This window comes from Aedes aegypti, chromosome 1 (genome assembly GCF_002204515.2).
Source record: "Aedes aegypti strain LVP_AGWG chromosome 1, AaegL5.0 Primary Assembly, whole genome shotgun sequence".
Lineage (NCBI taxonomy): Eukaryota > Metazoa > Arthropoda > Insecta > Diptera > Culicidae > Aedes > Aedes aegypti.
This window is the reverse complement of record NC_035107.1, coordinates 291039641-291066992: the sequence shown is the minus strand read 5'-3', so window position 1 is coordinate 291066992 and position 27352 is coordinate 291039641. Positions and strand designations below refer to the sequence as shown.

General features: G+C 39.5%; 1 protein-coding gene across 1 annotated transcript in view; it reads right to left on the bottom strand.

Moving 5' to 3' along the window:
* Window positions 1–27067, bottom strand: part of LOC5577652 (protein artichoke) — a 95988-nt gene extending 68921 nt beyond the window's left edge. Inside the window, exon 1 of the mRNA XM_001656600.2 lies at window positions 26653–27067. The gene's annotated coding sequence lies outside the window, so the exon portion shown is untranslated. The remainder of the gene's footprint in view (window positions 1–26652) is intronic.
* Window positions 27068–27352: the final 285 nt, after the last annotated feature.

The window sequence follows — 27352 nt, the reverse complement described above, 5'->3', positions numbered from 1 at the left end:
TGAACACGATACGTCTTAAAAGAGACCACAGAAACATTGAGATTTATAGGGTAGATAACTGACCCATGATTGAGTTTTTTATATTAGCAAACTTTAAAGCGGGTGTAAATAAAACAGATAGACTTTCTCTAGCAAAATTTTAGAAATTTGTTAAAAATTGATCAATTTAGGGCAGTTTGCTAATCTCTCAACAATCTAACGACCTTGCTCCTCCTCAATAAAGCCAGACATGACGGTGTTCTTCCTGAAAGTGAGTTTACCTTCTGTTCATAACTGCTGTCGTAAGGCTTGTTAAAATACTCCCATCAAGCTCGTAATCACAAATCTTAAAAGTTATGCAGTAAACACTTCAACTGATACATACAACTGAATTCAAAAGTGGAATGCTTCCCAGTCCTCGTGCGCAAAACAGACATTCCGTTGATCGATTTGGCACGTGATTGACATCCGATTCGAAACAAACTCGTTCATGCCACCCATGAAAGTGAAATTGACTAAACAGGTTCTCTGAAATGGCCATTGCTGCAACCACTTCAGCAAAGCTCACTTCTCAAATCTATGATAAGCAGCAACGAACTGCTGGTGTGAATGATTTATTGGCAAGCTTCTTCGTGGTGCAGTAGGATTCGAAATGCACAAGAAAAGTAGAAAAAAAAACAGTAGATTATCGTCAATAACAAACACAATACAAAAATATGTTTTGCCGTACACAGACTGCACCGTACACACATGATAATGATGATGACGGGGTGATGTAATAGAGCAGGATTTGATCCGCTTTCATGCCGCTGCTGTCGACGTCGAGGAGTCGAGGAGCAGTGACTTGGACAGGTATCTACACACATACCATTTGGAAGTAAATTGCGTACCCACCCACCAACCACCACCCGATGCAGATTAATTTGAGCATATACATTAGCTAGACATTAGTTTTATGACCGAGCTTCGTCGAGATTCCTCTACTTTGCCGCGTATAGATCGTTTCATTGTTGGTACTACAGCATGTTTTCATTATCGGAGCTCCGGAGCAGCAACGATGCGATGTCGGTTGATGTACAGCTGGAGCTTCCCGCTTAATGCCCCGTTGAAGTCTCTTACGCTGTGCAGAATGACCGAAGCAGTGTTTCTCAAACATTGATGGATCCTGTCACTAAATGCGGCAGAAATAGAAGAAAGGACGTTTCTCCGGAATGCACGCTTTCTTCCAAGGGTGAAATAATTAATGTTGATAATTGCATCGAAATGAGCAATCAGTTCGATGCTCTAGACAAATTTTCCGAACACCAAATCGCAGCAGTCTCTAGCCCAGGCTCTTTGATTCAAGTGAGGAAGCAAAGAGTGCCGCCTATCGTGGTCAGTTGTTCCGAATTTGAGGGATTTAGGCAGGAAATCTTGAACTCCATTAGGGGAAACAAGGTCTCCTTCCAAATTGCAAAGAAAGGAGACTGTCGCGTTTTTCCGGAAACTCTTAAAGATCGCGAACTTCTTTTCAAACATCTTGAAGAGAAGAAGCACAATTGTTTTACTTATGACGACAAACATTCAGTTCAAAGTCCTCCTGAAAGGTCTCTCAAGTGACTAAGTCTCAAGTCACTTGAAGAGATCAAAAATGGAATAAATGATTTACTTGGTTTTCCCCAGTCCAAGTAATCATTATGAAAAAGAGAACCCAAACTGGCATTGTTCGGAAAAAGCTTTCTCAAGAATATTATTTAGTTCACTTTAACAAAAAAGAATTTTAGAAAAAGCTAGACTTATGTTCGATGTCCGTGTGACATGGGAACATTTTCAGAAACCTGGAGGAAATTACCAGAACCCCAGTCAGTGCCGTCGGTGCCAAAAGTCCAAAAACATTGCTGCATGGATCCTAAATGCATGATTTGCGGAAGTTCTTCTCACGCTAAGGACGTCTGTCCAGTGAAGTGAAATACCGATAAGTTCATATGCGCCAATTGCGGGGGCAATCATAAGTCAAATTTTTGGGCTTGCCCTTCGCGTAGGCGAGTTGTCGAGGCTCGTGTCAGGCAGATGGAAGATAATATCCGTTACGATAACGGTCGTTTCCGGAATTTCCCTGATAGAGTTTCGAATAATGCTCATTTTTCAGTTAACGATCGCATGTATCAGAATCATACCCACCAGGAAGATTATAATCATACTCATTCACAAACTAATAACGTGCATATAGCAGTTACTACTGAAACATATTTAAAACCTGGATCCAAGCTAAAAAAAGATCCTAACTTTTTTGTTTATCGTAATGATCGACTTGATGGGGCATGTGGGGGAGTTGCAATCATCATTCATAGGCGTATAAAACATCAACTGTTATCGTAATTTGAAGCCAATGTTTTTGAAACTTTAGGTGTTTCAGTTGAAACACAACTTGGTAAATATACTTTCATAGCTGCCTATTTGCCTTTTCAATGCTCTGGACAGCAAGTTAATTTGCTCCAAACTGACTTGCCAAAAATTGACTCGCAATTAAGTCAAAATTTATTTGTCATTGGTGACTTTGATGCCGAACATCGGTCATGGAATAATTCTCAAAGTAATTCCAACGGCAGAATTTTATTTGATGAGTGCTCTTCAGGATATTTCTCAATTCAATACCCTGATAGCCCTACATGTTTTTCCTCTTCTAGAAATCCATCTACGATTGATTTGGTCTTAACCGACTCTAGTCATCTTTGTAGCCATCTAGTTACTCATGCTGATTTTGATTCTGATCATGTCCCTGTTACATTTCAAATATCCCATGAAGCGATTCTCAATCCTATCAGCTCCACTTTCAATTATTTTCGAGCCGACTGGAATATATATGAAACATTTATTGACTCTAATCTTGATGTTAACATTTCATTACAAACTAAACTTGATATTGACAATGATCTTGAAACTTTAACAAATTCCATTGTTGAAGCCAGGAGCATTGCAATTCCAAAATGTAGTAAAATTTGAATCCGTGATTATAGACTATAATCTTAAACTCTTGATCCGTCTTAAAAACGTGAGAAAAAGGCAATTTTAACGCACTCGCGATCCTGCTATGAAAATTATATGGCAGGTTTGCAGAAACAAATCAAGAAACGTTTTTCACAATTAAGAAACAAAAATTTTGAAAATAAAATTTCTGAATTGACCTCTGGCTCTAAGCCCTTTTGGAAATTATCTAAAATCTTGAAAAAACCTTAGAAGCCAAAACTGGCATTGAAAGAGGAAAACAAATTATTACTAACAAATTGCTATGCAGTTTGAAAGCGCGAACAATTTTAATTTAGTACTTACTAGTCCAATTGAAAATCAAGTTACTCAGGACTAATATTCTCATTCTCATCAAGAAAACGTTTTCGAAAATTCCTGGGAGGCTGCTTTGGAAGAAGTGAGAACTATTATTGAAAAATTCAAAAATATGAAAACTCCTGGCGATGATGGAATTTTCTACATCCTCATCAACTTCTTCTTCTTCTTGGCATTAACGTTCTCACGGGGACAAAGCCGGCTTCTCAGCTTAGTGTTCTTATGAGCACTTCCACAGTTATTAATTGAGAGCTTTCTTTGCCAAAGTTGCCATTTTGCGCATTCGTATCTCGTGTGGCAGGTACGATGATACCCTATGTCCAGGGAAGTCAAGGAAATTTCCATTACGAAAAGATCCTAGACCGAGCGGGAATCGAAACCAGACACCTTCAGCATGGCGTTGCTTTGACAAACATCTGTTTAAGCTGAAAACTTAATCGATTGGTCACTAGCTGGTGGTGACCAAATCGATAATGTTTTCAGCTCAAACAGATGTTTGGTTCTCCAGATCCATGCTCTTGAAAATTTGAACTTTGGCTTCGATTCATCTTCACCTTAAACCACTAATATTAATTACGTGTTGTTCTTTGTGACAGTATAGGGAAAAACGCACGTCGGATTGATTAAAAAATACTATATCGACGATTTTGTATGATATTCTTGAAAATATATGCAAAAATATCATATAAAACACAGGTGTTCGGATTTTGATCCAAAAATGTCCGGTTTTAAAAACATCACTTGATCAGGTGTCCGGATTCAAAGACACGACATGATCTAATATTTCATTGATTTACTTGTAAAAATCATAAATAATATCGAAAATTTAGTCACTTTCATAAAGATCTGAAGTGTAAAAACATGTTGAATAATAACACTACAAGAATATTTTAACCGGACATACCTAAATCTAAGCTTGTGCATTGCTGTCGGCTTAAGGTGAAACAGTTTGGAATCAACTTCTAAGATTGCACTAAAACTTCAAAGGCACAAATCTCGCGAAGAAAGCATCCAACAACAGTGCACTTTTTATTTTGGCTTTGAGCACTAGCAGAAAGCTTAAAATAAGAAGATCAGGAACGTTTGCCAACTACTTCTCCAGTTTAGTGCCTTTGAAAACGTGAGTAGGGGGGGAAGTCGGCCATTGTGACGGCCATCTTTGGATTCCGAGATGTTTCACCTTAAGCGTCCGGGTATTGATGCAGCACGGTACCTATGTGGCTTGGATAACGTTTTGATGATGTTTAGACGGGAACGACATGTTGTCTTGACAATTCTCCTTAAATTGTAAGTTACGGTCAATCAAAATTCCTAACGTCCTCATAATTTCCCTGTTTGGAATGGGTTGCCCGTCAATTCTGATTCCTGGACTCATTAGTTTGTGTCGCGACTTGCGAGTTACAAACGTAGAAGCGGAAAGTTCCAGCGAAACGAGGTCTGCATGCTTTCCTTTTGTCCATGCATCATGAAGGAGGTCTCCAGTGGAGGCGAAGTAAGAATCAGTGCCGTATCCCGGCCTAAAGGCATGTTGTCGATGACCAAGGTGACCATCCGCTTCTAGCTGCTCTTTTAACCGCCGGTTAACCATTCTCTCGACCACCTTCGAGAGGCATCACGTTAAATATATGGGACGATTTTAAGATGTCATATGGAAGTAGAGGTAACGTTGGTTTTTGGAATGGGGATGTCGAGGCTTTCTCTCCAATATTATCAGGGCCGGCGTTCAATTGAGAGGCACCATGGTCCTTCGGAATCAGGAAATTGGATAAACTTGACTGGTTGTTAGTGATTTTTTGGCAGCAAACTGGATCGTATGCATCGAAGCTGACTAGACTACCAAAGTAGTTTCCCAGGGCTTCAGCAACAGCCGAAGGATCGATGATCGTCGATCCTTGGATGTCCAGGGAAATCGGCATGATTTTCCTTTTACCGCATAGGGCGTTAATCTCCCCCCATATATCTGCCGAGATTTGGGAAGAATTCATGGAATCAAGAAATTCTTCCCACGATAACCTCGGTAAATCCTGAGTTTGTCTTATTTCTACGGATGATCGTTGGGAAGCCTTTTAAGTGCTCTCAGAGCTTTCCGGCGTGCTTTGACAATGGAGCGGATGTCACCAGACCACCAGTGAAGAGCTTTTTCTCCTGGTCTTCTGCTGCCTTCGGGGATGGCTGAGATAGCTGCCTTTGTAATAACATTGGAAAAGCTGGTTAAAGAAGCAGGATCTTCTAATTCGAGAAGGCGATTGATGTTTGATTGGTAGATTTGCCAGCCCGCCCAATCGTAACGCCACCTGGGGCGTTTGGTGATTGGCGGGGACGTGGCTGCTGCAGATATCTGAATCGGATAATAATCACTACCATGCAATTCGGCGCAAGCTTGAACAGTTCGGATTCCGACAAGGACAATAGAATTTTTAATTTATTCCAACAAATCTGAAGGCCCTTCTACTGGTCTTGTTCTTCTGGTAAGCATTCGACAGTGTTTGTCATGAAGGCTTGATTGTAAAATTAAAAAAAAAAACTTTATTATTCCAACATTCATTGCTAGAATAATCCAAAGTTATAGGTAAAACCGTACACTTCAGGTTAGTTGTCAGAACTCCAAGTCTAAAAGACTCAAGGTAGCATTTTGGGACCAATATTATACTAGTAGTTTACGGAACACGTTGCAGAATGATGATTTTTACAGCACGAGTCGTAAATTTATAATTACAGATAATTACGACGAGTGCTGTAAAAATCGAGTTCTGCAACGAGTTACGTACAACATTGTTTTTGCAATTTCGTAGAAAACCACTTGAGGGTTTCAGAAATTATATCGGAAAGCTTTCACCATTTTTTTACAATTTCTGAAAAATTGTTGTGTAATAAATCATTACGCAACTCAAAACAGTTGCGTAATGGGAAATCGTTGCGTAATGAATCATTACAGCACTGGTTTCAATTGTGTGCAGTCCGTGCAAGAAAGTAGGCCGTTTCAGGACAGATTAGCGTGATGAAAAACAATGATGAAATATTTTAACATTTAGCTTACCTCAGTCAAAAACTTTTGTTTGCGGATGATACAGGCCTCTCCGCCAAAGAACGAAGCCTGCGTATCATCTGTAGTAGATTGCAAAAAAAAAAATGATATTATTGCTTCATATATACAAAATTCTCCTAATGCTTCCAAAACTCAACCTACAATATTTCCACATAAACCAAAAGCTCTTTGTTTGAAACCTTCAAGTAGACATGTTATCACGATAAGATGGGTTCCAATACATTGGTCAGATGAAGTTAAGTTTCTTGGACCCATTGATAAAATTTTAAATTTCCAAAATCATATTGAAGGCATTCAAGCTAAATTTAAAAAATAAATAATGTCTTTATCTCCATATTAACAGAAAACCGAAACTTTTCAGGCCGGCCATATTGAATGCTGTATCAATATGGACTATCTGTTGTTATACCAGAAAGAAAACTCTGCAGAGGTTTCAAAATAAAATTTGAGAATGATTCTGAAGCTGTTTCCTGATCTACTTTAGGGCATAGCTTAGACTAAAATTCCTATCTTGGTGAGCAAACTAACGAAGTATACTCACGAATACTTCGAATACTTTGGGAAACCCTGCCGTAGAGAGTAACTATGCTGCTGTCGCCTCGCATGGCTACATACATATTGGGGCCTGTCGACGCTGTTGTTGCTGTAGTAGGCCTACTGCGCGCCGCCCGTGAGCATAAATGCCCGTGTGGAAGAAGCGTTGTGCGGGCCCGAGTCCATTCAGTTTGACTGCGATTGTCGTTTTCAGAAGCCGCCGCAAGACTTCCTCGCCATCATCTGCCCATCCCTGCACAACCCTTTCTACCCGAATAAAAATTTACTATCAGTTTGATGGTTACGCTTATTCGAACATCATACAACATATGGTGTACAATAGAATATATAAATTCTAGAATATAGATATTCTAATAGTCGTTCTCTAGTAGTAAGAAAAATTCGTACAACATATAATAAACTATAATAAAAGTTTATGGAAAACAATATAAAAACAACAAATTTTATTGTTTATTGTGTGAAAAGCATTAAATTAATTAAATAGTATGGATTGTTTACAATGTACAATGTCTCATGTAAGATACATAGAGGCCTTCATTTATTATTGTAAAAATGACATTCACAATGAATTCAATGGTTCAAAATGATACGGAAATGATAGAATAAATGATAAATGAATTGTAAAAAATACATTTATTTCTATGGTAAACCTGTTGGTAAATACAATGAAACTTATTGTTATAATATTCTTTACTAGGGTAACCCAACCCGTTTGTTCGTTCGCTCTCGTTGGGTTGGATTGTTGTTGTTGCCGTTTCATGCTGCTACAACAACCAGTTTATTATACCACTTTCCAATTTTCATGCATAGCTTAGCTCCGGCTACACATCTTATTTGTTTTTGAGGTCAGCCCAAGCACCAACACGACGACGACGGTATGGCGAAAATGACGGCCTGCAGCTGAGCCGAGCGAGAGATCAACCAAAGTCTCGCGATTCGCTCGGAGAGCTCGCCGATGAGCCTGAACTTGAAGAGCGAGAGACGTCACCGATCGATTCGTTGAAAAAAAAAAAAAGCGATCTGAAATAAATTAAATTTGCCGAATAAAACGATTCTAATTATACAACATAGACCGGAATGAATGGGAGATTGATTACTTTTCTCCCCATATGGTGGAGGCGTTTCGGAAATTCGATACTCAGCCAGGTGTAAAAACCGAACCAGAAATTAATCGAGAACCGACGTACCGTTTGTTTCTGCGCGGCGCGATATGGAAACAATATGTTCGGCCGGAATCTGAATCAGCATCCTCCGCATCAGCTGCTGCTCACTTCACCGATGAAAGGTGGTGAAATTTTCTGGCCTTTGTCGATCGCAAACTTTCGGTGAGCCGAGCTGAGCTCTTTCTGTGCCAATTATATGGGCTATGGGAGGCCGACCGGACAAGGCACCATAATTTTAGAAAAATCAATTAGGAAAAAATACACCTTCGACGGTGGCTATTTTTACACGTTTAATTGATGGTTCAACTACGAAATTGGGTGAAAATTTCATTCCCATTTGCCGGCTTGTAGAGTATCTCATTGAAATTGACCTACCAAGTAGCTGTATTACATTTTCGGAAGGAGCTTTTTCGACCATTTTGCAACTGTTTAAACTGTTTCCCTTTCGATGAAATATTGTTCCTAAGCAGTTTCAAAGCTCAAGGAATTTAATACATATGTAGATGAATGTAATATTCGCAACGTTACACAATTAAAGTACCTGTCACCGCTTGGGATCGTACTCACGATCTAAGTATACAGAGGTCTCGGCGCTGTCCTTGCGGCCACCACACAGTACATATCGAAGGCAATGAAAAAACACTGTACACAATGGTTCATATAATGTTTTATAATAATGTTATAATATGTTTAACCTCGCTTATACCAATCATCAGACTGTAAAAATGTGTGAAACGTCAAACGCAATGTTTAAATCCAACTGACTGTGAAGTTGCCTCACAATTGTTAATTTACGGATTTCTGTTGTATTTTCCAGTTGTATATTGCATAGAAGCAACCTGATTAATGATGAATGATTTAATTCCATAACATTAGGTTGCTACTTAGATAACCAGAAGTCGCAGAAGTCGCGCGTTTACTTATACAATTAGCATCACTCCCGCTCAAAATGTTTACAAAAATCATTTGAGTGATGATTTTCCTTGCAAAAAAAAATCAATTTTCTGAGTTCACCAATGCATTTTGTTTCGTACAAAGTAAATCGAATCAACTAGTAACAGCTGTCATATGAACTTTGTTATCATAGATTTAGTCGCATAAGCTTAGAGAATAGTTCGCAATAAAATCTTTACAATCGCATTGCATGCCAACATCCATCATATGAAATTGCCTTTACTTTTGTACGTATAAGGCCTTTTGACATCTTTTATGTGAAACGTTGCACATTCAAGCATCGCATAACGCAAAAGGCAATTACGTTACACGAACATTCTGGTTATCTGGGTACATTGTATGGCGTTACAGCTTAGTGATAACACCAAAAGCGATAAATGTCGAAATCATCAGACATCGTTGGTGGCTCGACTTAAGTTTCTTGTTGATGATGGATTGGCTTTTCAGTCTTGACAAAATTAAAAACTGTTGTTTTATTTTGTCCAACGTTTCGGTTCGTTTGGGACCTCTAGCAATTCTCCCAGAAAATGATTTTGAAAATTATTGAATGGTTTCTTAAGATATGCTATGAATATTCCTTCGAAATTTGCTACAAGTCATTTCTCCTGATATTACACTGAAATACTTTCAAAACATTCGTACAGAAATTTTTATAGCAAAAAATGAAAGGTTCATTCTAGGATTGATGAAATTCGTATAAACAATATTTCGAGAAGTCATATAAGAATTCCTCAAAAAGCTCTCATGGCAATTTTTCAGAAGTACTTCCAGTTGTTTTCAAGAATTACCCAACATATTATCCCAGGAATTGCTCTCTATATTCTTCCAGGGACAATTCCAAAATTGCATAAGAAATTCTGCCTGGAAATTTACAATAAACTCTAGGATTCCTCAAATGTCTCCATAAACTAAAAATTCTTTCAAAAGCTTTATCGAATAATTTTTAAAGTAAATTATACTTAGATTCTCCAATTTAAAAAATTGTAAAATATTTAAAACCACAAAATGGTACAGCATTTATTTCTGTAGTTCCACCAAGAGCTCCACTCGAAATTTTTCAGGCGTTTCCACTAGTAAATTTTGGTTTGATTAATTTTCAAGTAATTAATTTGTTAGTTCCTCAGAAAACTCATCCAAGACTTTCTCAAGAGTCCGGAAGGGATCCGGACATCTTTGAAAGACTTCTTTCTTGTACGAATCAATCATGCATTTCATCAGTTTTACCTTTAGGTTCTCGTTCAGAAATATCGCCAGGATTTGAATTCCCTCCAATTATTTCTTAAAAATTTACTTAGCATTTTCTTGGACAAATTCCAAAAGAAATATTGTAACAATTCTTTGAGCACTTCTTTTGGAAATTTTGTGTTTGAATTCTTCAAGGTAGGGTAACGGTCGTATTTTGTCGAAAATAATTGAATTGTGAAGCACTGTTTTTCATTATTTTGGACACAGCAATACATTTGGACCCTGAAAGAATATATTTTGGACCACTGGCATTTTTTATCGTTTAGTGACAAAGTCCATGACACTGTATGTATAATATGCTTGCCCATAGTCTAATCAATCGATCGACAATGGGAAACCGAAGAAATTCTACGATTTTTGTCCAGAAATTTGAAAAACGTTTTTGTTTACATTTGAAACTTTCTTGACAGCTTCAATTTCTGTGTGTAACGTTGTGTAACGGTTGCATGGATGCACCGATTAAATTAAATTAATTTCATATAAAATAAAAACATTTTCTTTGTACAAACGGTTGATGCAAGTGCGGAATAGTCCTATCTTCCTAAATAGCAGCAGAGTTGGTCTTTCGTTTTAAACTGGGAAATTTGCAGGAAAATGGCCAAGGGGGTCCAAAATATATAGGGGTCCAAATTATATTGGTTACCCTATCACCACAAATAACAGATGTTTATGCTTGAACAAAAATCTTGCGAAAACCTGGGTTAATATTCAAACTGAAACGCGTTGAAATCACTAGCGCCGCCACACAGCGTATTGCGTCAAACAGTGGTGAATATCAGTGTCTTGAAATATTTCATATTCACCACTATCATCGTCATGGAAACCTAGCGATAACAGCGCCACCACGATGTTGCTACTTGTGTTGTTTTAAAATGACCGTTAATTGTCTTATAAGCAGTTTCTTGACCACCGCCTAGGCCTTAAACCTGGTTTAATCGTATGGGTAAACGTGGTTTACGGCTTAAGCGAAGGTGAAGAAATCGGCCCTTACACAGTTTTACAATCGGACTTAAACGTCTGTTATATGTGATATCACGAATAAATTCCTGAAGGAATTCCTTGGGAATACTGTGAAACAATCGTTCAATGTACTCTGAAACTTTTAGAAACTTGTAATCAGAAGACACAGTGTGTTTTTTGTTTGACAAATTGAGACATGAATTTGCGAAAAAAAAATGCGTTCTAGTCAGACTCGAACACACGACTCCGTGTACGCTAGACCGGCGCTTTAACCAACTAAGCTACAGAACACCTTATGATTCTGCGGAATTATATTCTGCTGGAATTTCTTGAGAAAATTATCAAACCCCAAAGATATCTATTGTTAGTTGTCTGGTCAGATTACTGAAGCATTCCTTATTGAAACGTATTTCCTGTTAAGTCTCTTTTTGGTCGCATTTTTCAGGCATGAGGGCTCTTAAGTTTTTTTTTTGGCCACTAGAGAGCACTGAAGTGGTCGTATCGGCATATTACTCTTCAATAATTGACCATTTGGTTACTAAATAGAACGTTCAAAACATTCAAGAATAGATGTTCTTATGATCCATTATTGTCAATCCCAGATATTAATTTTCATTAAAAATATAATATTATTTCGTTTAATTAACTTGTCAATTGGCACACATCCCTTTTTTCAGAGGCCTCTGAATTTACCTCCACACCGGGTCCTAAATATCCTAGCTACGCTACTGGATGAACTCGCCTATGGTCAGAAACCATTATACTGAAGCTGGTAATAAAATTCTTGAAGTACTTCGTTATATGTTTGTGACAACTATTTATTAAGGAATTTTCAAGATGTTCCTTCAGGAATTCCAATATTTGCTTTTAATTTTCATCAGGACTTCCTTCGAGGATTTTTACAAAAGTCATACTATGAATTTTCCAAGGATCTTGTACTGAGTTCTACTACCTTCAAGTATTGCTGTGAGGATTCTCTAAAACATTCAGCCAAGCATTTCTCCTTGAATTCGTGTATGACTTCGAAAATTTCCTTAAGAATTGCATCAGAAGTTGTTTTCTTGTTATAACTCAACATTTCTCCATGAATGGTTTCTCAGATTCCACCTAGATGTTTGTAAAGATGTATTCATCCAGTGGTTCATGCTAAAACATGAATTCCTTTATTTTTATTTATTTTTTTTCCAAAAATGTCTCTAAGAATAATTTTGAAAGATTTGTTAGGACATCTCAAAAATTGACATGGATTCAGGATAACCGAGGATTTTTTTGTTATCTTTTGTAGTTTCTATAAAAATAGCCCAAAACATAGGATATTATTTCAAAAATGTCTCTGCGAACTCTTGTGGGGATTCGTCTTGGAATAACTCCGAGGCAGTGTTCAATCTTGAATGTCATATGGAACAATATCAGAAATAACTCCGTATATGATTTCAGGAAATCACCCAACCTCCGCTTCAATTTACTCTAGGGGACGTCAGGATTGCACAAGGAAATAATCTAGCGTTTCATTTAGAAATTACTTATTTATAGAAGAACACAGCTAAGGATATCTACAAGAATTTATCTAGTAATTCATAAAGTATTTCTTCCAGACTATTCGTCTCTATTAACTAACTATTCTTGCAACAGATATTGCAAGATTCATCTTCGCACCCTCAAAGTTGTCCACGTGGTATATGGACAGTAGAGTGATGCAAATTCTGAAATTTTTGCTCCCCTGTGCTTAAACGGTGTCAATAATGAAGAAGGGGGACGGACCTGGTGTAGTGGTTAGAGCACACGCCTCTCACGCCGAGGACCTGGGATCGAATCCCATCCCCGATATAGTCACTACAAATTTCAGTGACGACTTCCTTCGGAAGGGAAGTAAAGCCGTTGGTCCCGAGATGAACTAGGCCCAGGGCTAAAAATCTCGTTAATAAAGATAAAAAAAAAAAAAATAATGAAGAAAATCATTCTCCCAAAATTTGAAGTGATTTGGAAGAAATTTGACTGTGCACACGCCATATGAAGGAGATTACTATGGAAAACGCCAATCTTTTGTGTTCAGCCCTCTATCAAAAACTATCAGAACAAAAATGCCTTTTCGAAGTAGAGAATGGTAGCATGAATAATTTTGATCAATTCTTGGCGCCATTTTTACAATTGATGAAGATCCACTTTTAGTTATGAATAATATATTATCCTGGTGCCTAATCAAAATATGATCTTTCTTAGGAAAGAGATTTTGTAATTTTCAGTAAAATACATGTTAGCCTTTCTCAAAGTAAATTCATATAGCTTGTGTTCAGCCCAACTTCTTCTAAAACATTTCAAACTCGGAGGTATGATGTTTACCATAATTAGCAGTGTTTAAGTAAAGAAGAGTATTCTTTCAATAATTTGCATCAGTTTAGTGTTTCTAGTTAATGTAAATACTACGGTAATATACAAAAACGTGTATATAGAATATGGAAGGATACTACATAATATTAAGGGGCTTTCCGGGCGAGTGGTTAGAGTCCGCGGCCACAAAGCAAAGCCATGCTGAAGGTGTCTAGAATCGATTCCCGGTAGGTCCAGGATCTTTTCGTTATGGAAGTTTTCTTGATTTCCCTAGGCATAGTGTATCATCGTACTTGTCTCCGAAGCAATGCCTTCTTGGTGGTCCCGGAGAGACGAAGGGTTTGGCGGCAATGGAAATGGTTTAGTGGGTCGGGGGTGTAGTCCTGTTTACTGCTTGCATGTAGTAAATGGTCCCTAACCCCACACGGCGTCTGTTGAGCAGATTATCCCCCCATTGCTTAGAAGAAAAAAAAAACACGATATACACATGCAAAAAATGGCAACTTTGCCAAAGACAGCTCTCAGTTAATAATTGTAGGAATGCTCTAATTTACTAATTTTAGGAATGCTCATTGAACACAAAACTGAGAAGCAGGCTCTGTCCAAGGTGAGGACGTAATTTACGTCACGTAAATACCAAGAAGTAGAAGTTTCATGTTCATAGAAGCATCAAATTTGTTTTTCTTAGTTTACCTTTATTATGAGCAACCAAACATAGATTGCACGAAACATGCTATCATTCCAAGCTTTGATAGAACATTCTGCCACCCGAAGAACCCAACCTTCGCGAAGTCATTACCCCACAAACCCGTGCACCCATATTAGCTGTCATAACGACATCGACATTGACGACGTAGGAAGTGTACACAACTGATCAGTTCGAATCAGAACCGCCACCAGTGAGCATGATCCAGTTCACACGGGTCTGCAACCGCGCCACACTCAGTGGTACCTACATATAATTGAATGCACAAATATGAGGCACAAATTCTTGGCCATGCTTGCAGCCGTACCTCATGTTTCATTCATTTGCCAGAGCACCACGAGAAGCATAATTCTACCCACAACTGAATCATATACACATATCCAGCTGATGTTGGCCGTAGAATTCCATCGCAGCTGTAGTAAGTGGCCCTCTCACTTCGACTAAAAGCCTAAAAAATTCCTTCTAAGGACCATACAACGTAGGGGATGGTGGGGAGTTGATGACCAGTTCGATATTATCTGAAACGTTCCACTCTGAACCAACTCGATTTTAACCCGTATAAGCCTGAGAAAAAGAAAAATTACTAAAAGTCTCACCGCTCAGCGAATCCTTACGGGTTTCAATGATTTTTTGTCAGTATACTCGTACACATATCTAGTTTCTAAATGTGGTAAAAGGATATCGGGAATGTTCATGTGGCCGGAGTTATTGCGGTGGATCACTGGGTCAGGTCGGGTGACAAGAGTTCTGTGCTTCTGTGCCCCTGGAGGTAGGCAAATTTTAAGTCACAGATAATTTCCAGAATCGGTTATAATGTGGCCACTGTATCGAGGAGTTTTAAGAAAAACGCATCAGCGTAAACCTTCTGATAATCGATTAAATTGAATAATTATAGAGAAACTTTAAAGTAGATGGAGAACCGTGTACCTTTTAATTCCGCTCCTAAATGCTTATCTTTGACAGATACGCGTATTTCGACTACCACTTGCAGTCTTCTTCAGTGTCAGTTACTCGTATCCAGTGGATACGAGTAACTGACACTGAAGAAGACTGCAAGTGGTAGTCGAAATACGCGTATCTGTCAAAGATAAGCATTTAGGAGCGGAATTAAAAGGTACACGGTTCTCCATCTACTTTAAAGTTTCTCTATTTGAGATTCTGCTCAGAGGATTCGAACATTCATTAAAGAGTGAATAATTATGTTAACTGCATTTGGTTGATCCTACAAATGACCATTTTCGGGTCTCCGGGATGCCTCAAATTATTGATAAAGTGCACAATTTTTATCTTAACATCTGTGCCAAGCTTATGGGAATGCATTTTAGTAAACTTTTATGTTCGATATATACTTTTAGAAATTTGAAACGGTTTAGTACCTAACAAATCTAGAGCCGGTTCTTCAGGGCATCAAGTCCGAGTGACCACATCTGGTACACTCTAAATGGTTCAGAACTATTAATTTTCAATGTTGAAAATCAGATCTTAATGATTTATGCAAATTAAAATGATTGCCATTGGAAATAAATAAAGATAACTTTGCATGTACCAAAAAATCACCTTATTTTACCCGACTTGACCCAGTAATCCACCGCAATAGCTCCGGCTACAGGAGTATTTCCGAGTTCGTCTGGCCACTTCTAGAAAATAGATATGTGGGCCAGTATACTGACAAAAACTTATTTGAATCCGTTAATTATTCGCTGAGTGGTAAGGGTTTTAGTATTTTTGCTTTCACTCAGGCCTATACGGGTTAACTTTTCTTTTTCTTTGTGGCGTTATGTTCCAACTGGGACAGAGCCTGCTTCTTAGCTTAGTATTCTTATGAGCACTTCCACAGTTATTAATTTAGAGCTTGCATGTTCATGTCATGTGGCAGGTATGAAGATACTCTATTCCCTTGGAAGTCGAGAAAATTTCCAACTTCAAATGATCCTAGACTGGTAAGACGATCTTCAGTTTCGTCTTGCTGGCCACTTCAAATTCCACTTTTATGACGTTTAATATTCGAAATTATAGAACGACGTAAGCAAAATTTTCAACTTTCGCAACCTAACTACTACTTTCTTCGCTCTTTTATATGGAGAGACAAAGTAAAATAACCACGAATCAAAACATAATACTGTTATGGAGATGAACCAGCCTCGGGCTGAAATTCTCCCTAATAAAGCTAATAATATTATCAATAATAATAATAATAACAATAATAATAATAATAATAATAATAATAATAATAATAATAATAATAATAATAATAATAATAATAATAATAATAATAATAATAATAATAATAATAATAATAATAATAATAATAATAATAATAAATAGGTGGGAGCTCAGGCAACATAACTCTTGGGCGTCCATGAAAAACCACCATCTTGAGTAGATGGGAGCTTGAGGTAAAATATCCTGGGCGTCCATGTAAAACCACCCTCGGCGAGCAGCGGCGCTTGAATCAAGCTATTAAGCACTGTAATTGGAGGAAATGCCAATGCAGAACCCGTAGCTTCCGGGAATGAAAGCAAACCCAGCAATGGAGACACGATCAATGAGTAATAGAAGAATGCGATCGCCCGAGGAGGGAGCCCCTACTGGAGCTGGTCCTGGGACGGGGGACAGAGCGAGCGGCCAGCGGCTGGAAGAGGATAATGTGCAAGAGCGGCCTTCCAGTCAACGGGCACAGCCCGTACCGCGAACGCGAAACAGAAACGGCAGCAGCAGAAATCACCAAGGCCATGCTGCACCTACCGATGTTGCTGTGGCTGATAGACGTCAGTCACTCACGTTGGCAGGCGGCCGACGGCAGCGGATCATGTGGACGAGGGAGATGAATATGTATGTGATTCACTGCTACTATGTCTGCACAAGGATGGAGACGGACATGTCTGGCAGATCAGGGATGCTGGAGATGTTCAACGAGCGATTTCCTCGCTTATGTCTCATAATATGCTCACCGCTGCAGAAGTGGAGTACATCAAGCTGGAAGTGCAGAGGGAAATTGGAGAGGAGGGGACAAGATCGAGCGATACGTCGAGAAGGAGTTCTGTTGGGCTGGATGCACCGATCACGAGTGAGAGTCGTGATTCACCTGCACCCACTGCTCCAGGACCGACAGCGGATATGCAACGACAGCAATTACGAGACAAACTAGCACTCCATATGGGCACAGCAGTTACGCAGTTCCGTGGGACAGACCCCATGTCCCGGCATCGGATACCAAAGCTACCGGCTGACGAGTGCAGTAAGCATCTTAAATCAGGATATTTTGCCACAGTACTTGGAAGCCGTGGAGAACCTTGAGGATCTGCAGTTTATCGTGTATTCAGCTGCAATAGCTGTAGTTAAGACGTTGGGATTGCGAACGCGCCCGCAAGGAGAAGATGGCACTCGCCCCAACGCACAGAAACCCGTATGGATGCGACGCCTTGAGAGCCGAATCGCAACACTGCGATCAAAGGTTGGTCGATTAACACAGTACAAGCAGGGGAATCGATCAACGAGGCTGGTTCGTCATGTTGCTGAAATTGTTAGGCCCGCAGAGCTCCGAGATCTCAGAGAAGTCGACATTACTGAGATCCTCGACACCCATGTACAGCGGTTGAGTGCTCTTGCGAAACGATTGCGACGTTATGGAGAATGTTCGAAGCGGAAGGAACAAAACCGGATGTTCAACATAAACGAGAGGGAGTTCTACAACCGCATCCGAAATGACAAGGTCGACTTTGGCGAGGGACTTCCAGAGATTGGCGACGTTACACAATTTTGGGCCAATTTATGGGAGAACCCCACCGAACACAACGGCGATGGGATGTGATTAGCAGAAGAAGAGAGACAATGTGATGGAATTGGAGACATGACCGCGGTCGTGGTAATCGCTCAGGATATACGTGAAGCTACCCGGTATACCAGGAATTGGGCTGCACCAGGACCTGATTTTGTGCACGCACAATTTTTGGTATAAAAAACTCACAACGATCCATGGGCGGATACGGCTTCAATACGGTACTATGAGACCCCACGCAGCTACCGGAATTCATCACCAGAGGTGTCACATTTCTTCTGCCAAAGGACCAACACACAGCTGACCCAGCGAAGTACAGACCAATAACGTGCCTTTCAAGTCTGTATAAAGTGCTATCGTCGGTAATAGCGAGGAGGGTGCAAGCCCATTGCGACGCCAACAACGTGATGACCGAGGAACAGAAAGGGTGTCGCAGAAACACGCAAGGCTGCAAAGATCAGGTCATCGTAGATGCAGTCATTGTAGGGCAAGCTACTCAAAAGCAAAGGAACCTGAGTATGGCGTACATCGACTACAAAAAGGCATACGACTCAGTACCGCACTCGTACCTTCTCAAAGTACTGCAGTTGTATAAGGTAGACGGGAACGTCATCAGGCTGATGCAACACGCGATGGGGATGTGGAGCACATCCCTACACATTACCGACGGTACAGCTGTGTTACGGTCCAGGACTCTCAGCATCAGGAGGGGGATTTTTCAAGGCGATACCTTTAGTCCGCTGTGGTTTTGCCTGGCCATGAATCCCCTCAGCAAAGCACTTAACCAATGCAACTATGGCTACCAACTGAAAAGTGGGGAAAGGAGCACAAAAGTTACCCACACCTTCTATATGGACGACCTGAAGCTATTTGCGGAATCAGTGCAGAGGCTGCATCAGCTGTTGCAGCTAGTTACGACATTCAGTAACGACATCCGGATGGAGTTTGGTATTGACAAATGCAGGTCAATTCATCTACGTCGGGGTCAAGTTATGGATGCCAGCTGTTTCCGCGTCAACGAGCAGGAGGAGATTCGGAATATGGTTGAAGGCGAAACGTATAAATACCTTGGATTCCTGCAACTTAGAGGTATTTGCCACACGATGATCAAGAAGGAGCTGCAGGAAAAGTTTTTGTCACGTGTCAACTGTATTCTGAAGAGCTTTCTGTCTGCCGGCAACAAGGTGAAGGCGATCAACACGTTTGCTGTGCCCCTGTTGACGTATAGTTTCGGGGTGGTAAAGTGGACCAAGACTGACTTGGAGGCGATAGAACGGGCAGTACGAGTGGCGTTCACCAAGCACCGAATGCGCCATCCAAAATCGTCCATTGAGAGAGTCACCCTGCCACGTGCAGCAGGAGGAAGAGGCGTCACCGATATCCAGGCACTATGTGTCTCCCAGATCCAGCAGCTGCGGGCATATTTCGTAGAAAGCCAGAACCGCCACGAAATTTACCGCACTGTATGCGAAGCTGACCACGGCTTCAGCGCCCTGCATCTGGCGCAGGAGGATTACCAGCTGAACTGCGACATCAAAACCGTCGATGAGATGATCGCAATGTGGAAGCAGAAGGAGTTGCATGGAATGCACCCCCATCAACTGGAGCTCGAGCACATCGATAAGGTGGCGGCAAACACGTGGCTGGTGCGGGGTGACCTCTTCTCAGAAACAGAAGGTTTCATGGTAGCCATCCAGGACCGGGTAATTCCGACGAAGAACTATCGGCACTACATATTGCACGAAGACGAGGAGGACCGCTGTAGGAAGTGCAATTCAGTAGGGGAGACTATCGAGCATGTCGTTGCCGGCTGTTCAGTACTAGCTGGATCAGCCTACCTCGATCGTCACAACGAAGTTGCCAAGATTGTGCATCAACAGCTTGCCCTTAAGCACAACTTGGTGGATCGATTTGTGCCCTACTACAAGTACCTGCCTGACCCGGTTCTGGAAAATAGTTGCATAAAGCTGTACTGGGATCGCGAGATCATAACGGACGTCCTCATCCGTGCCAACCGCCCCGACATTGTAGTCTACGACAAAAGGATGAAACGAGTTACACTTATCGACATCGCTGTACCGCTGGACCACAATGTCCAATCAACGTTCTCTAACAAGATAGCGAAGTACCACGACTTGGCGGAGGAGTTGAAGCAGATGTGGCACCTAGAGGACGTCCGTATAGTTCCGGTAGTCCTCTCAGCAACCGGAATTGTCCCGAAATCTCTCCTAAGGTCCCTAGACGAGCTGGAATTGAAGAAGGACCTACACAGCATCCAAAAAGCGGTGATTCTTGGAACCTGCAGCATAGTCAGACGGTTCCTGAACCACCATAACTGAGAAGCAGACTCATTAGGATAAGTAAACCGATAAATGAGATGCACAGAGCCTAATCCCCTTTGGCATACAGAATGCCCGGGGTAGGTGAAAGTTTCCAGCATCTTTTGCTGAGAAGTGCCAAAACTCTATAATAATAATAATAATAATAATAATAATAATAATAATAATAATAATAACATAACACTCTTGAGCCAATCTTACACTGGTACAAAAACGTCGTAAGTAACGGTGTATCATTTTGTCATTAGGTTTTTGTGGGAAATTGATAGCAAATCATAATTTTTGGACGCGTTCTTCTTGCATGTAAAGTTTTCAAGATATACGTAAAGAAAAAAAAATCAATATGTAGATTTATTTTAAAACACATTTAGAAATAAGGGTTTAATTCCTCCCTTTTTCTCCATCCACACCGTGTAAAAGTTAGTTACTTCGATTCGAAAAAGTTTTCGAGAATTCAAGCCAAACACTACTTATGATGAGAGCTCACTTTGTTTGTGACATTTGTGTGGAGGACCGTTGCATCCACTAGCCCATAGTTTTCATTAAAGAACTGTCAAAGAGCTTCCCGATCAGCTGATTTGAAACGTCACGTGAAAAGGCCTATACCTAATAAATAATGCGCTCTCGGGCTAGGCATTGCATAGTAGCCTGGGACACGGTTACATGCAAAATTTAGATTCTCGTTCCCGTCCACTCTTTGGATTGCATTCAGGTCCCATAACAACTTTGCACAATTTCAGCTCGATCAGAGAAACTGTATTTTAGCGCCAGGCATTCAAAATTTGTATGGGATTTACTATGGGAAAACTTACTTTTGCAAAGAAAAATCGCCAGAGGTCGTTCATTATCCTCTATAAAAATTCTCGATAGGTATTTCTATGATGAACAACATTGCCAAAGACCGCAAAGCAATCCAATGCTTGTGTAAAAAGTTATTAAGCATAGACTATTCGGAAATTTTGCTAGATTTTGACATTATTGTTATATTTTACGTGTTAATCAACGTCACCTTGTCAACAGGTTTTTATTGAATAACTTTTTTCACAAGTGCCATATTGTTTCGCGGTCTTCGACAATATTCTTCGTTGTAAAAATACCTATTGAGATATGTGTTAAGAATTTTTATAGAGGGCAATGGGCGACCTCTGACGATTTTTTCTAAGTTTTCCCATAGTAAATCCCATACAAATTTTTACAATGATTTACTAATCCCATACAAACTTTGCATGGCTGGCGCTAAAATATAGTTTCTTCGATCGAGCTGAAATTTTGCACAGTTGTTATGGGACCTAAATGCAATCCAAAAAGTGGACTGGAGTGAGAATATAAGTTTTTTCCCACACTATTTATATACAATAGAAAGTATTGTGTTTGGATGGGCATTTAATTCTTCCGAGAGAGGTGCGCTTTGTGAAAGACAATCATGTGATTATTGAGCTGAAATCGAATTCAGACTAACTTCTACGTCCATGAGTCCTCTCGTGGTGTAGAGGTTACGCACCCTATCTAGTGAACAGGGAGTCATGAGTTGGATTCTCACCGAGAAGACGAGTAACTTTTTCGCAAATTTCGCATCCATTTGTTCATTTAATCCAATTGCAAAGTATATGAAATGTTTAGTTTTCCGGTAGTTATCACTCTATTTGTTTTCCCAACACTGTATTTACCCTCAAATAACTTTTGATCTATACTCTTTTTATTTTTGATCAACTCTCGAATTATTTTGGATTTACTCAAGAATTTTTCTCTTGCTGACTTTTTTTTCATCCTTTATTTTCTTCGACTAACTCTCGGTTCTCTTGACTTACTCTGGTCTTGGTCACACTCGATTCACTGTTAACTAAATTTCGATAGAAATTTTTCTTATTTATGTTCTCAACTCAAATTTGATTCACTCTTGACACAATATCAACGTAAATTATACTTTAATTTCTATTAATTAACTCTTGACTTATTTTGACTAACTTTCAAATTAGTTTCGATCAACTTTCAACTAAATTTTTATTGCATTCTGTACACAATGCACTTCTTCGATTTATTTCTAAAACACTCAGCGTTAAAACTTGTTTGGTTAACTTTTTAGTGAACGCGCAGCTATGAAGCAAAATCGAACATAAATCTTGACCGCCAAGTCTTTACTCGAATCAAGTATTTACATATGATATCTGACATCTTGGCAAAATTTTCAGATTAAAGCTGTTACAGGGCTGATAGCGGCTTAGTGTTTTGGAAATAGGAAATTTTGAATAGGAAACTTTGAGGGAAAACGGCCAAACAGGAAACAAAAAGAGATAAAATAGGCACCAAGAGAACAAATTAAAAAAGATCTAACAGGAACAATGAGATAAGATGTTTATTTCTCAGAGAATCTTACAAGACATTTCTCAAAGAATATTTTAAAGGTATATTTTTGGGAATTCCTCATAAAATCACGACAAGCATCACAGCTCGTATTTGTGTATGTATTTTTTTACTTCTCAAAGTTTTCTTCATATATTTTTAAGGAATTTCTCCAAAACGATACTACACGAAGAACAAAATATGGTGTTCATACAGGATAGTAATCTAAACACAAAATATTTTTTCTCCGTGTATAACGATAACTTCAGGAGACACCTCAAGATTCCATCAGGAATTCCTCCAAAGATTCTTACAGAAATTATCCAAAAAAGTTCTAAGTCCTCGACGATTTTATCCAATAATTCTACCATCGTTTTTTCTATAACTTCCTCCAAGATATTTGCTTTGAATATCTGCTTGAAGTACTCCAGGATTAATTCTAAGCATAACTTCAGAAGTTATCTCAGAGATTCCATTAGGAATTCCTTAAAAGATTCTTGCAGAGATTTTCTAAATTTTCTCAGGTCCTCGAGGAATTTAACCATCATTTACCAAAATTTTCTCTAAAGCTTCCCCTAAGATTTAAGCTTTAAATATCTTCTTGAAGTCAATCAGTATTATCTCCGGGGATTGTGTAGGATTTCCTGCAACGTTTTTTCAGAATTTCTTAAAGCTCTTAATCAAAAAATTCTCGAAGAATTCCCTTAGGTATTGTTCCAAAAATTCTTTGAAAAATTTTCCAAGGAGGTCTTCAAATATTTTTTCCGTCATTTTTTCAGGGATGTCTCCAAAAAAATTACAATGATTTTCATCAGAAATTATTGAGAATTGTTGTTTTTTAAATCAGGTAGGCCTTTCAGAAGGAAATCCCAAATTAACAACTTACAAAACTTAATTATGTTCTAAAGTAACCCTTGATTAACGTTATCTATTGATTAAGGTTCTCTAAAAGAAATCAAAGACTCCTTCCTAAAAAAATGCAAATTCTTCGAAAATTATCGAATGAATTCCCTTAAAAAAATTGTGTAGGAATTGTCACAAGCTAATACTAATACCACAGAAAAACAGACGTAACACTTAGAACAAATCGCGATCAAAATCATAGTCGCGAAAACATGTACGCCCAATACTAAAAACACTGTAGGTGGCCGATGGACCAACAGGTGGCGCTAGTGTGTAAACATCAAACACGAACAAAAACGACGCGAGCGCTGCGGGTGGTCGATTGACCACCTACCATATATTCGAATCGATCGTTAAAAAGTTGATCGATGGACAGCATTGAGAGTGTGACGTCTGTTTCTCTATGCTAATACTTCAGTTAAGGACTGAATTTTTGAAGAATCCATGAAGGTTTTATTCGAGAAATAGTTTGGATGAATTGCTGGGGCAATTCTTGAATTAAATGCTTTAGAATTCATAGAGAAATTTGTGGAGGTATCTAAGAGGAATCCCAAGTCGAAAATATTGAGAAATTTCTTGTCGAAAATATTTGAGATACTATATTTTCTCGAATATACCCTGGAGGAGTTTTTGCAGCAATTCCAGGGAGGATATCCCAACTAACATTTAGTGCAAATGTAAACATTCTCTAGGCCCTCTTTATACGGCTTCTTGCTGAGTAAAAGCGCTGTACATACGAACGAAAGCTTCTATGCGATCCTTTTACCAACAAATCTGGCGAATCTACTCAGCTACTTTTAAGCTGTGTTGGCAGCTCTTATTCATACCGATCATTGCTCTATCTCGACAGTTACACGACAAGTAGCTGTGTAACATCTTCGGAAGGCGCTTTCTCAACCATTTCGCAACTGTTGAATAATTATTATACAGCTTCGCTGTATTATCGATTAAATATTATTTTCAAGCTGTTTGACAGCTTCCGGAGTTCATATCATAAGTATCTGAATTTAATGTTCCCAACGTTACCTGCCACCGCTTGGAATCGAACTCATGATCTCTGCATCCACAAGTCTCGACGCTGTCCTTGTTGCCACCACAGTCTATATCGAAAGGCAAAGAAAACACACCGTTTTGTTCTACATCGAAAACGGTTCACACAATATTTTATAATGATCGTAAAAGATGCCATAGCCGCGCTTACACCACTTCATCAGGCTGTAAAAGGGTGCGAAACGTCATACGCAATGTTTACATCCAACAAGCTGAGTAGATGCGCCACAAGTTGTTGTTTTACAGCATACTGCTAAGCATAACTAAGGACAAAGCGCTTCTTAAATATATATTGAGCAGCATAACAAATCATATTGTATAGAAGCAGCCGGATTGACGATGGCGAGTTTTATTCCACATAATTAGGTTGCGGTTTTACGGTGTTGAGTTACAGCTTATTGAAAGCACCAAAAGCGATAACTGGCGAAATTTATTCAGCTAAGATTGGTGGCTGCAAAACGTTTGCGTTACAGCTGTTTTAACGCTAATCGTTCTATTTTTGACAGCTTTCATTTTTTGCTGCGTTAGCTGCTTCAATTCAACTGTTATACAGCACAAAGCAAATAATCTTGGCTTATAGCGCTAAAATTGTTAGTTGGGATGAAACTGTCTGGAAGGATAACTGAAAAATTGGCGTAGGAATTCTTCAAAAACTCTTGAATAAACCTTTGTGGATTTTGTTGGAGAACTTTTTTGATAATCCTTGGAAAATCTCCTAAAACAACATAAATAGGTAAATTGCTGGAAGAATTGGTTGGAAAATATCTGGAGGAAATTCCGTGATAAAGTATAAAACAATGTCAAAAGAAATCAGTAAACCAGAATCAGAAATCAGAAACTTACTAGCAAAATTTCTGAACCATTTCCTCCAAGAATCTGAGAACAAAATCTTGAAAAATTTGAGAAATAACTATCTCTGAAGGATTTTCTGGAAACTCTTCAAATTTGACGGAAGGATACACTGCAAGCAGAGTAAGGAGAAAAGTTACTTTACAGACCATTTTGGTTAGAGACTTGCATTAAAAGAGAGACCAAGTCTCTAAAAAGAGACCTGGTACCAAGCCTCCAGTGAAAACATTCATTAGAAATTAATGTGTACGCCAAGATTAAGAAAAATAATTCATTTTCGTTTCACTCTTGAGTTATTCTTGTTGCTTCGTAGTTGTTGCTCTAAATTAGCTTTTGTACTGATAACTTTTTATTGTAATGGTCAACAACTCCTAAATAAACTTTGAAATTGCTAATTCTACACTTTCTTTGAAACGCCATATTTTCAGCATGGATAGATGAGAATTCCAAAATCTCTTTGTTCAATTTGATCTAGTTGTTCAATTTGATTGCCTCCTAAACATACCAGTTGAAAATGTGAAAATCTGCTTATTTTTTTCGCAAGTTACGTCCCGAAAACAAAACCCGGTCAAAAACTCCCCACCCTCCCCTAAGTATTATTGGTTTACGAGTGTGCCCTTCCCACGATCCAGTGTCCATGCATCAGAGATGTCGATCGTGCCGTTTCTGCTGCCGATGCTGATGTTGATGGCGGCGATGTTGGCGACCTGACTGCCACAAGGCTCTATAGTCCCTCAGATGGTTATTATGGTCACGATCGCCTCGTATGTGTATACACAATCACAATATAATAGCACTGCTGAGACGGCATCGTCTTTGGTAGTGGTGGAACGAATCATAACACTACTGACTCAACCGAGTATGTCCTCTGGAATGCTGTCCCACATCATTTCACCGTCCAACGATCCAGTCCAGTCCACATCTTCTCCTTCGCACACATCAAATCCCGCAGAGAAAGATCTGACGCGTAAGTGCCTTCGACGACGATTAAGGCAAAGGAAGTTGAAACGACACGTCCCCACATAAGCGCACGATCACTCGACGATCATTTGAACTCTCATTCCCAGCGAATCCAACTGGGCAGACATGTATTCAACAATCAACATACTGAATTCGGGATGAATGGACCCGCTTACATTAGATTGCACCGCACAGCAGCCTCAGAAATCCGACTCCACACTGGATCCGGATCACGATCCCGATCGACAATGCACTATATCTCAAAAAAAAAATATCACCGCACGAGCACCAAACACACACTTGACACCCCACACGCTTAAGTTTGATTCCAAGATTCGAAAATTCCTTCGGACCCCGTTATAATATCTCGTGTGGCTATGTTTTATGTTTTGCTTTCTCGCTCTCACTGGCACCCTTTTTTCCCGCACCCCGGAGCAAAGGGGACGTCTTTTCTTCCGTTTCGTTCGCCGCGTGTCTCACTCTGTCCCACTTGTCGCGCGGTTTCTACACTATTTCTTCAGACTGCTAAATAATCCAAGCCGCGGGTCCAAAGATCGACCATTCGAACGCGCTGCGAGTTGAAGACTGACACCGAGCTGCGCAATCCCAGCGCTGAGCTGACGACTCTTGGATTAACAGATCCCAGCCCGGTAGCGGAGTTCTCTCCTTCTCTTCTCTTGGACAGCGCAAGACATAGCCACGGTGTTCCTAAAACTGGTATTAGTTCTGAACCCACCATTCGAATGCATTTAGAAGATATATCTTAGCATCTCCTCCGTAAAATTGAAAATATTTCATCGAGATAAATTAAATTTATAATAATTTGAAAACAAAATCTATTCCTACAAACATGTATTCATTACAAACAAACATTTA